A 12,479-nucleotide genomic window follows, 5' to 3' on the forward strand; every position below is an offset into this window, starting at 1 on the left:
TCCTTAGCCACCAATTAAACCAGTTGAATGAATGGTCCTTAAATGCTTCTCTTTAGAACATCCATCTTGGTGATAAGACTTTGAAGTTCCCCTTTCTAGAATTCCAGCTTCTGTCTGAAAAATAATTTTTCTAGATGGAGTCATGAATTTCTCTGGAAGCTTTGAAGATCCTCTTGGAGAATATTCCCTATGAATGCTATTTTCCTTGTCTTAACATTCACCCTTTTCTTATTGTTGCATAGCCATCTCTAGTCCTCTGGCCACTGGACCCAAATGACTCTGTAGGGGAAAGTGAGGCAGGTGACGTTGCACAGCCCTCCCTCCCCAAATCTAATTCACTTGCATGTCATGGCATTACCTCCCTGATATCATAGTCCTCTTCAAGAATAAAACAATAGAATAGTTTCAGAAAAGCTTTAGGCAAGCATTGGAAAAAGGAGATTCATCTTGTCCAGGAGTTCCTGATGGCAATGAAATCACGGATCCAATCCCTATCCCAGTTCTCATTTACCATACTTAGACAATTTTGTTGATATCTTAGAATGGGCTCCATATTTTCCATATTCCTCTTAGGTTTTGAATTGTGAAAGCTAACCCACTGGGGTTTAATCAGTGTTGAATGTAAATGGTTAGATCTGGCCATTTTTGTAACTTATCTTTTGGAGAAAAAAAAGTTTTAATGGCAGATATATTCATATTTCATAAACTTCCAGATTTTTTTTGTCTGTGCTTAATTATTTCTCAGTTTGCAAAGTGAGTAGGTTGAACCAAAAGGCTGACATGGCCTTTGAGAACACAGAGTATTTAATCTCCATGCTACTGTGAGGCACTAAATAATTTGTAATTAAAATCATAAATTATTAATTTATTTAATATAAATTTGTCATTAAAATTATATATTATTTATTATTTTTTTAAAAATACAGGATTTCAGGACTTCATTCAGTTGACATTAAGCCAGCTTTATGGCTCAATGGATAGTGTGCTCGGCTTGCAGTCAGGAAAGCCTGAGTTCAAATCCAGCCTTGAATACTCACTAGCTCTGTGACCCTGGGCAAATCATTTAATTTCTGATTACTGTAATTGACTGGAGAAGTAAATGGCGAAGCACTCCATTATTTTGCCAAGAAAACCCCATATGGGTTACAGAGTCTAGACATGATTAAATAACAACAAATCATTTAACTTGATTACAACTTAGAATCTACATTGATAGCAGTGGTATAGTTTAATTTTCATCCTACTAATTTATTGCTGTTCGTGTGGCATACAATCAAAAGTCTTTTTAAAATTCTTAAAATCATCTTTTCTCATATTCTTTATGAGAATATTTGTAAAGCTCTTAGCACAGTGCCTGACACATAGTAGGTACTTAATATTTGTGACCTCCTCTCCCTCACGCTACTAAATTTATGTCTTCAAACTTCAAGATTACATCATTTTCTGTCTGACTCCTAAAAATTTCAAGGTGAGAGCAGTAAGAAAATACATTGTACTATATATAGACCAGTGAAGTGACAGGATTAATAACATCATTCAAGTGTAACTCTGGAGGGCAGTTGAGTTTTTATGTACCTTTATCTCTAACGTCTTCCAAATCTCTAACCTTAAAAAAAAAACCACCTCAACTCAACCTCTGTAACACTTGTATCTGCCACTAGAATTTTTTAAATCCTTTTTTCCCCTCTTTAATTTGATATTCCTAAATAATTTTTTCTTGCAAAAGTACTTTTCATTGTGCTTTTAAGTCATTTTGTAATGGTTCAAGTCAATAACAGTGTTAGACATTTGTACAGCATAGTAAAGTTTGGGAAGCATTTTATATCTATTTTTTCATTATATATCTGTATTATTATCCCTATTTTCCAGATGAGGAACATGAGGCTGAAAACAGACTAAGTGATACAGGCTATTAAAAGTTCAAAGCAAAAATTAAATCCAGATTTTTCATCCTATCCTTTAGATTGCCCTACCTTTCTTGGGATTCACATTAGTCATCAATTCTGTTACTTTTGTTTTAGATTTTGGTTGATACTTTTGTTGTTGTTGTTATTTGTGGCCATGAGAAGAAATAAAGGATAGAGTAGGAATGGAAGAAAAAGAGAAAAGTACCTTTTTATTTTAACATTGAGGATCTATAGTTCATATTCCTAGGTGCCACCATTTTCTAATCAAAAGCAGAGAAGACAAATTACCTTAATTTTTATCTATTTGTTGCCAAACTATCAATCAACTTGGTTTCTAGGCTCCAAAGCAAATATAGGACACTAAACAGAAAGAAAAAACATGTCTCTAATCCCCTCACCTCCAGAACCAGATTTGATTGCACAGTCAGCCCTATCATAAATCCTCTCATAGATGACAATACCAATATAGAAAAAGTTTAGTATTCTGAGTGATCGTTGAATTCTAGAGCTAAAAGAAAGCTATGATCTCTTAATCCTCTTCTTCCTCATACTTCCCTTCTACACAACCCCAAAAAGGGATAAAGGAAGCTGTAGTTTTGAAATGAACAGTGAGCTTGAAATTGGAAGATACATTTTTCCTAGTTCAAATCTGGCCTCCCTTAACCCTCTTTACCTCTATTTCTCATCTATAAAAAGAGGTAGAGAAGGAAATGGCAAACCACTTCAATAAAGACATTGCCGGAAGAACCCTAATGGAGGCATGAAGTCAGACATGATTGAACAATAATAAATTTTGAAACATTGCGATTATATCTCAAAAGACTAGAAACAGGTCTAAAGATTTTTGTTTTATTTTTGCAAAAAGACCATCAAGGATTCCTTTACTCATATTTCGTAATTTGGAATCAGTGGATTTGAGATCAAGTGGACTTGGACAAGTTATTTCTCAATGATCCTCATCTTCATTATCTGCAATACATAGAGGTTCTAAGGTCCTTTCCTGTAATTCTGTGATGCTACAAAACATCTTCAGTTGAAGTGTTTGATCATTGTCCTTTAAAAAATGCAAAAGTACTATTCCATTAACATAATGTTTATATTCAGTTAGTCACTTTTGTGCATTTCTAAAAGTAAAAATCTTCAAAATAATGATACATAAAATTATTACATGGTGATGGTATAATTTTCTTTTTATTTTTTAATATTTTTCTGGTTATATATATATATATATATATATATATATATATATATATATATAAATTAATTTTTTCAATATACATTTCTTTATGAATCATGTTGAGAGAGAAAAATCAGAGCAAAAGAGAAAAAACCACAGGAGAGATTTTTAAAAATAGAACTAAGAAGTATTGAGTTATATTCACTCTCCATTGTTCTTTGTTTTCTCCATAGTTCTTTCAGATAGCATTTTCTAAACAAAGATTCTTGGGAACAGCCTTCAATCGCTGAATCACTAAGAACCAAGTTTTTCATAGATAATCATTGCACTATCTTACAGTTACTGTATACAATGTATTTTTAGTTCTGCTTGTTTAACTCAACATCAGAACAAAAAAAAATCTTTCCAGACCTTTCGAAAATCAGCTTGTTCATCATTTTTTATTGAACAATAATATTCCATTACCTTCGTATACCACAACTTGTTCAGCAGTTACCCAATTGATGGGCATTTAATCATTTTCCAATTCTTTACCACCAGAAAAAGAGCTGCTACAAACATTTTTGGACATGTGGGTCCTTTTCTCTCCTTAATGATTTCCTTGGAATACAGATCCAGTAATGGCACTGCTGGGTCAAAGAATATGCAGGTTATAGCCCTTTGGTCATAGTTCCAGGTTGCTCTCCAGAATGGTTGGATCAAGTCACAACTCCACCAACAATGCATCAGTGCCTCAGTTTTCCCACATGCTCTCCAACATTTATCATTATCTTTTCCTGTCATCGTAGGCAATTTGAGAGGTGTGAGGTAGTAGATAGTATAACTTTAACATGAAGCTAACTAACATTTATTATCCAAAATTCTAATGATTCAATATCATTTAAATTCTAGGGATCTTTACACTTTCAATTTCTATTTCTAATGGGTTTTATTTTCAACATAACTAGTATAGTCTAGGATCTACACTCTCATTAAGGTAGATTCTTCCTGTAGCTATGCAGATTGCAGCCTCATATCTTCATCCACATCCATCCTCACTTAAGTTTTCTCCACATACTTGTAGCTATCAGTGTAGTACAAAAGTTGATCAGAAATTATTCCTCACTCTCACAACCTATCTGCCCTGTATTTAGTAGTTAGTAGTAGTAGTAATAAATATGCATTTTTAAATTAGAACTCCAATTTATAAAAAACTCAAAGACAAAAGAAATCAGAAAAACTAGAGGAAAATAAATTATAAATGCATATCTCTGTAAGAATGATCAAATTAAATGTAATTCTTTGTAAAGAAGAAAACATTTGAATACTTTTTAGCTAACCTGCTTAAAAAGAAGAGGAAAGAAAATCACAATAATAAGGTGAAATCACAACAAAATTAGAAGAAATGAAAAGAATCATCAGAATCTGATAGAAGAAATGAAAAGATATCATCAGAACATGACCCCAAAATAAAACTGAGAACACCAAAGAAATAAAGGGTTCCATTCAAATATATAAAATACCCAGATTTAAAGAACACCAAAAAAGAACTCTGTCCAATTCAGAAAAAAGAAATCAAATTTCTTGTAAAGGAACTACTAAAGTAAAACAAAACCCTCCTGATCCTGATAAATTTACGGGAGAATTCTATCACTCTTTAGAGCAATACCACATTAATGAATGTGGACTTAAAATTTTTTTAATAAATAAAGTCCCGGGGCAGCTAGGTGGCCCAGTAGATAGAGCACCAGCCTTGAATTCAGGAGGACCGGAGTTCAAATCTGGTCTCAGACACTTAACACTTCCTAGCTGTGTGACCCTGGGCAAGTCATTTAACCCCAGCCTCAACAAAAAATAAACAAATAAACAATTAAATAAATAAATAAAGTCCCCAAAATAGACTATTATCCAAGAAATCATTTAATTATGACCAAGTTGGATTTATATCCAAGATGCAAGGATAGTCAAACATATTAAAAACAAAAGCATTGCAAAACTACAGGATTATCATCATAGATACAAAAAAAAAAAAAAAAAAAGCCAGACTCGCTTATACTTAAGGGAAAAAAAAAAAATCATCTGAAACCATAATGTTGGAGTCCAAATATAAAAGATCTCGTACTTAATGGTGAAGAGAGATTGTTATTAGAATCTCCTTACAGATCTTTTCCATCTTTTATCTGTGTGTTATCCTTTCAGTTTGCTTTTTAAATGCCTTCTGGATGACTTTAAAAAATGAGAACTCTTAAACTTTCTTTCAGCTTCTTTTTCCCTTCATTGCTTTTCCCAGTTTTAAGAGTTGATATGATTTGCAATCTTCTAACATCTTTATAAGATTTTACAATTTTTTGTTGTAAACCTTTTTGTTTACTTTGGCTTCCGTCTACCTCTGCTTGAAAAGTTGGTAAATATTTGCTATGTAAGGAGATTTCTAAACTCTTTAGTCTCCTTGTTATGGTGGCTGATTTACATGAAGTTAATTTCTGTATAAAATTGTTATAATTGTATTAGCATGCTTTCTTCAATCTATTCTCCAATCTGGAGGATCAGTAATTTGTTTAAGTGGGTCAGATTGGAATTATTTTATTTGTATCCTATACCTTTTTTTCATTTTAATTATTTCTTCTAGCTTTTCATTATAGTTCAGCTTTTGCTCTAATACTAAGTAGACAGTTGATTAAGGAATGACTCTAATGTCAGCAATGAGTTGTCATGCAGGCTGACTGACAGTGGCTGCTGGAGATCCAACCCAGACCTGCAGAATGGATCTCCTCTTATGAGAGGAGGGATACCAGGAGACAGAGAGGTGGTTGCTGTTCTCTGACCTCTCTGACTGAGAGGCTGTTGCATTGTCTGACCTCTCTCCTCTTCCCTCTGCCTCCAATTTATCTTGCTCCCAGTCCGCAACACCTGTGTCAGCAAAGACTGCCTAGCAACTCCTTCAGATCCACAGCTGTGGAGGCTCTCGGAGAATTGATCTGTCCCTTAACAAATGAGTTACTTCCTATCTGTTAAAATACCATCAATTTCATTTTTTGTGCTGTCAAGGAAGTAGTTATATAAAGTATAAGTGCAGTCTATGAGTCATTAGTTTCTTCTCTCCTATACTAACATCTTTTTTTCACTGTCCTTACCTTTTTTTACCTTTGCCTTAAAGTCACTAAGTTTCATTTAATTTAGTGGATATTACTGAGTTTTTGTATAATTTTTCTTCTGCAATGGATACTAATGTATAATCTGTGACTGTAATCTTTCAAGATATCCTCGTCCTTGAACACCACAATGTGAAATTCCCAAGTATCTCATGAAATGACATTTCTTCTGCACAAAAGAAATTTTATTTACTTATTTATTATCTCTTCAAGGAGTACCTGGGGCAGGGGTAAACCTTGCATTTGAAGGCAATTGTATTTGGCTTTCTGGTTTCTTTTAATGTGAGAATGTTGATTGATAGGTTCCGTTTCTTTCAATGTTTTATTTCATGTCTATCCATTGACCATTGGATAAAATTCTGTCTGAAAATACCAACAGCTAAATTTAAGACATTCTAAAATTGTGGCATAGTGGATAGAGCATGGGACCTGGAGTCAGGAAGGCTTAAATTCATATGTGACCTCAGACACTTTTTTTAACAATGTAACTCACTATGTAGCAAATCACTTAGCTCTCTTTGCTTCAGTTTCTTCATCTGTAAAATGATCTGGGGCAAATCACTCTACTATCTTTGTCAAGAAAACCCCAAATAGAGTCACAAAGAGTTTGTGATTCTTGGTGCCCCATTTTTCACTAGAACTGGAAGGACATTGTGTATTTTTCTTTTTTTAAAAGGCAATTAGCTGGTGCAATGAATAGAGAGCCAGGTGTGGAATCAAGAAGATTCCTCTTTCTGAGTTCAAATCCAGCCTCTGACATTTACTAGCTTACTAGCAAGTCACTTAACCCTGTTTGTCTCAATTTCCTCAACTGTAAAATGAACTAAAGAAGGAAATGGCCAACCTCTCCAGCATCTTTGCCAAGGAAACCCCAGAGTCATGAAGAGTCAGAAACAAATGAAAAATAGCATGTCCAAAAAATTCATCACCAAATGGCTAGCCTAATAGTTATGAGTCTCTCTGTACTTAGCTGGTCCTCAGAAAGTTATACTCTCCATCTTCTAGGACCAGACCTGAAGTCATCTTATAATAGACCAGCTTACATTCTGCTGACCTCACATTAAAAATCATCACAATAAAGTATTAAGTAGGACTGTGTATAGCAAAACTACTTACCTTGAAACTCCAGCTTTCAGAAGATTACAAATGAAATATCTTTTCTTTTGCCCCAGACCATTTTTTATATAAAAGTTCCAGTTTACATATAATCTATAATGGGAGATTTTTAAAGCCAGATGGAATTTCTTAAAAATTTTTCTAGTACATGTATGTACAGATGCATGTTTAGTCCAATGTATAGTGTTCTAAAACAATTATAAGTGAAACACATCACCAAATTTACCTAAAAGAAGGAAAAACATTTATTCAAATAATGACATAGATCGGTTTTTGAAGGCCTTGCTCTTAGCCTCACTATTTGACTAGCTTCTTAAAACCAAGAGCATGATTAGGAAATGAACCATTTTCCCCCTTGGCTAGTTTTGATGAAAGCTTTCCAACTTAAACATTGCATTTGAACATTTCTTTCATTCAAAGCATGTGCCCATCATAAACTGATTTCTGTTTGCAGTATTTCAGCTGTACTATTTATAACCTAGTTAAACAATGCCAACTAGAGGCAGTAAAAGGTGTGTATTTCATATGCAAATTCCTAGCAATAATTTCTACAATTACGCTTAGTTGCTTACACTATTATGTTCAATACCAGCATTTAAAAAAAAAAAAAAAAAACTGGGTCTATGAAAAAGAAAATTGTACTAAAAATTGCATTTCTATATTCTTTAGAGATTTTTATTGCATTTATAAAAACATCTGTGACTTAAGTGATAATAACCGGAGCTTTTAAAAATAGATATATGCATAAAATGTGGTTCTCATTACCTGGTACATAACCTGCTTAAATGAAGAAATCCAGGGTGTGATATATGCCACCTGGACCTTCTCTTTCTAGTTTATCATCTTCATTCTACTGCTCTCTAAATTCTACTTAATAGCTAAAATTTAGATAGCACCTTAAAGTTTTCGAAGCACTGTACATATCTCATTGGATCTTCTCAACAATCCTGGGAGGTAGATACTATTATCCCTATTTTACAGACGAGGAAACTGAGATTGAGTGCAGTTAAATAACTTGGGGGAGGTCACACAGATGGCAAGTTTCTGAAGCAAGATTTGAACTCAGTTTTCATTGATTATAAATCTAACTTCCTATCTATAGGAGACAGCTGATCTTAGCAAAGATAAAACAGATGAGCAGAGGACTTAGAGTTAGGAAAATTTAAGTTCAAATATAGGCTCTAACTAGCTTTGTGACTCTGGCCATGAAACTTAAATTCTTTCTGTTTCCATTTCCTCGGCTGTAAAATGGGATAATAACGGCATCTATCTCCCAGGGCTGTTGTGAGGATCAAATAGAATGGTAATAATACCACTTAGTATAGTACTTGGCATATAGATGTTCTATATCAATGCTAGGGCAGCTTGGTGGCAAAGTGGATAGAACACTGGATTTAGAATCAGGAGCATGCATCTTTCTAGGTTCAAATGTTAGACAGTAACTAACTGTGTGATCCTGGGCAAATCACTTAAATTTGCCTCAGTTTCCTCATCTGTAAAATGATCTGGAGAAGGAAATGGCAAATTACTCCAGTGTCTTTGCCAAAAAAAAAAAAAAAAAAAAAAAAAAAAAATCTTAACGGGGTCACAAAAAGTCAGCTAAGATTGAACAACAATACAAAGGTTTATTTCCTTCCTCCTCTTCCACTATGCTACTTTTACTATAATATTAGGTTTTTAAAGTTTAAGAGCCAGAGACAAAGACTGAGAAAGAGACAGATAGACAGAGACACACAGAGAATGAGACAGACACAGAAATAGAGTGTGTGTGTGTGTGTGTGTGTGTGTGTGTGTGTGTGTGTGTGTGTGTGTGTGTGATGAATGTGTTCTAGATCAGTGAGTCCAAAGTAAATGGATCAATACTTGCTGAACCCCCTAGGTTATGCCTTTCACCCCTAAAGCCCCCTCTGCTTCCCCCCACTCTTTAGCCCCACAAATTAGAAAAGGGGAAGAACTGTGCCAGGTAGACATATGATCTGATAGCACCTTCTAGGTGCAGACCTCTTCTAAGCACAAGCCATATTCTAATTTGTGTTACAGCCAGTTAAGTTATAAATTTCTTTGAGGACTGAAGAACCTAGTTTATGAGGCTCTTAATTTGAAAACCTGAAAAAAGTGAAAAGTGAAAAGGATGCTTATGTCAAGTCTAGGAATTACAAATAAAAGAACAATAGGAAAGAAGCAGTGGAATTAAGAAGATTAATTTTAAGAAATAACATTTTGTAGGTGATTTAAAGGAAAAATACAAGTTGCAGGAAAAAAGTAGTGAAAGTCATGTCAAAGTGAGAAGAGGTGAATTTCCCTTGAGGGAAAATTAAAAGGGTTAATGAGGAATGTAGTGTGTGCCCAGAGAATATTCACTTCAATTGTTGGTTGATTATCATAAATTAATATTTATTATGTGCCCTCTGAATGCCTGGCACCTTAGTAGACACTATTTTTTGCCCCATAGATCTAGAGCACTGGTGCTGTTTACTGATTTAAAAGCAATTATGAGTAAACAGCCTTCATTAATGCAAAGGTAACTTTGTAACACACAAAGAAAGAAATTTGAAATTGAAGGATTTCATCTAAAAGAATAACAGCCATATTGAATGTGTGTGGCATGGAATTTAAGTTAGCAGTTAGCCTTTCTTGAGAATATCAATATATAGCAAGATTAGAAATATTTTTACATTAAAGAAATTAATTTACCCACTATTCTTACATTATTTTCCCCTCCCTAAATAAACCTTAGTAGGGTTAAAACAGAAAGTACCTTTATAAGTTTAGTCCACTAATGAGAAAATTGGGACCCAAAGAAATGAAAGAATATAGGATTCAAGGTCATAGCTATAGACCCCAAATCCGGAGCTCTTTCCACTACTTCAATCTCAGAGATCCTTTTTAATTCAACAAGCATTATTGAGTTTTTACTTGAGAAGTATCTGGCATACTAGGGCAGCTAAGTGGTGCAGTGGATAAAGTGCCAGACCAAGAGTCAAGAAAGCATGAGTTCAAATTTAAATTCAGAAAATTACTAACTGCTTGGCTCCAGGCAAGTCACTTAACCTTATTTGTCTCAATTTCCTTATCCATAAAATGAACTCGAGAAGGAAATGGCAAACCACTCCAGTATCTTTGCCAAAAAAACCCAAATGGGTAATGGTGACTGAAAAGACTCAACAACCACAACAAATCTAATAACTGAAGGTCCTATCTGAGAGTTACCAGAACTGGGTTCAAGTGCTGTCTTTCTGTGATGTATTTTGAGACCCTGAGCATCCTCTCAATGCCTATTGAGTCTCTAAGCAAGTCTCTAAGACTATAAGTTACAAATCCAGTGGCAACTTCCATTAATACTAGGACTTTAATGGGATCATAGATTTAGAGCTGGAAGCCATCTTCCTCCTCTTCGGTCTTTATACCCATGAAATTATAGAACCATCCAGTCTAAAAGAAAATGTTCCAAATACTAAGAGATGTAACTACAAAGACCAAAAAAAATGAAACGGTCTTGTCCTCAAGGAGTTTTCATTCTTTGGGGGATAAACAGTAGGTATACAAAAAAAGTAATATAAAATATCACTTCCACAAGAGCACCTGAGTTCAAGTCAGGTATCAGATATTTAGCGCTTGTTGTGTAATCCTGGGCATGTCACTTAACCCCAATTGTCTCCCCAAAATGTATGTATAAACCTCCAGAATAAATATAAAATCCTCTTTGAGGCTTCCAGAATGCTTTATAATTTAGTCCTTCCCCAACACCTTACCTGTTCTCTTACCAATTATATCCTTCTGTCCCATCCACTGACTTCTTTGCTGTTTCTCTTAATTCTGGACAGTTACACAAGGTGTCATCCCTCCCCCCATATCTAGACTATCTTACTTCCTTCTCATCTCTGCCTCAAGTCCCAGCTAAAATCCTATCTTCCACAGGAAACCATTAATTCCAATGCCTTCCTTCTGTTGATCATTTCCAATGTATCCTGCATAAAGCTTCTCTTTTTGTAATTACGTGTTGTTTTCCTCCTTAGTCTGAGAGCTCCTCAAAAGTAAGACTTTGTATCCTTTTTTAAAACTTATTTTTTCATGGTATTTAGATACTTTTCAGTATTCACTTGCAAAACCTTATGTTCCAAATTTTTCTCCCTCCTCCCCTTAACTTCCTCCTCCCCAAGACAGCAAGCAATCAGATACAGGTCCAAATAAACATGTACAATTCTTCTAAACATATTTCCATATTCATTGTCTGGCAAGAAAAAAATCAGATCAAAAGGGGAACGGAGAAAGAAAAATAAAACAAATAAGCAAACAAACAACAACAAAAAGGTGAAAATACTATGCTTTGATCCACATTCAGTCTCCACAGTTTTCTTTCTCTGAATGTGGATAGCACTTTCCATCCCACATCTAGTGGAGTTGCTTTGAATGACCTAGTTCTTGAAAAGAGCCAAGTCCATCATAGTTGATCATCACAAGACTTTGTATTCTTGTTGTTTAGGACAGTACCTGGCACATAAGTAGGTACTTAATAAGTATTCAGTAAATTATTTAAATTAATTAGTGATTATTAATTATTCATTGGTATTTTGATTCTTAATTATCATTTATTTAGTGTATTAATTATTTAAAGTAACAAGTACTTATTCAATAAATTGTTTTTCAGATTATTTTGAGACTAGAGAGAATAGTAACAAGTGCAGGGGATTATGAAAGGCTTTATGGTAGGAAATGGCACTTGTACTAAATTTTGAATGAGGTAGGGAAGCATGGGATACAAAGCAATAGTATAATAGAAGTTAGGACAACAACAATAATAGCCACCATTTATTTAAAGGTCTCTGTGCCAGGCCCTGTACTAAGCATTTTTCAAATATTATTTTATTTTATCCTCATAACAATCTTTGAAGGAAGGGCTTTTTTCTTTACTTTACAATTGAAAAAAACTATAGACAGCTGTTGTTGATGTTGTAGTTCAGTCATTTTCCAATTGTGTCAGACTCTCTGTAATCCCATTTGGGGTTTTCTTGACCAAGATACTACTAGAGTGTTTTGCCATTTCTTTCTCCAGGTCATCTTACAGATGAGAAAACTGAGGCAACAGGGGTAAAGTCACACAGCTAGTAAGTGTCTAAGGCTGGATTTGAACTCAAGTTCTTCTGATTT

Source organism: Sminthopsis crassicaudata, chromosome 4 (assembly GCF_048593235.1).
Source record: "Sminthopsis crassicaudata isolate SCR6 chromosome 4, ASM4859323v1, whole genome shotgun sequence".
Lineage (NCBI taxonomy): Eukaryota > Metazoa > Chordata > Mammalia > Dasyuromorphia > Dasyuridae > Sminthopsis > Sminthopsis crassicaudata.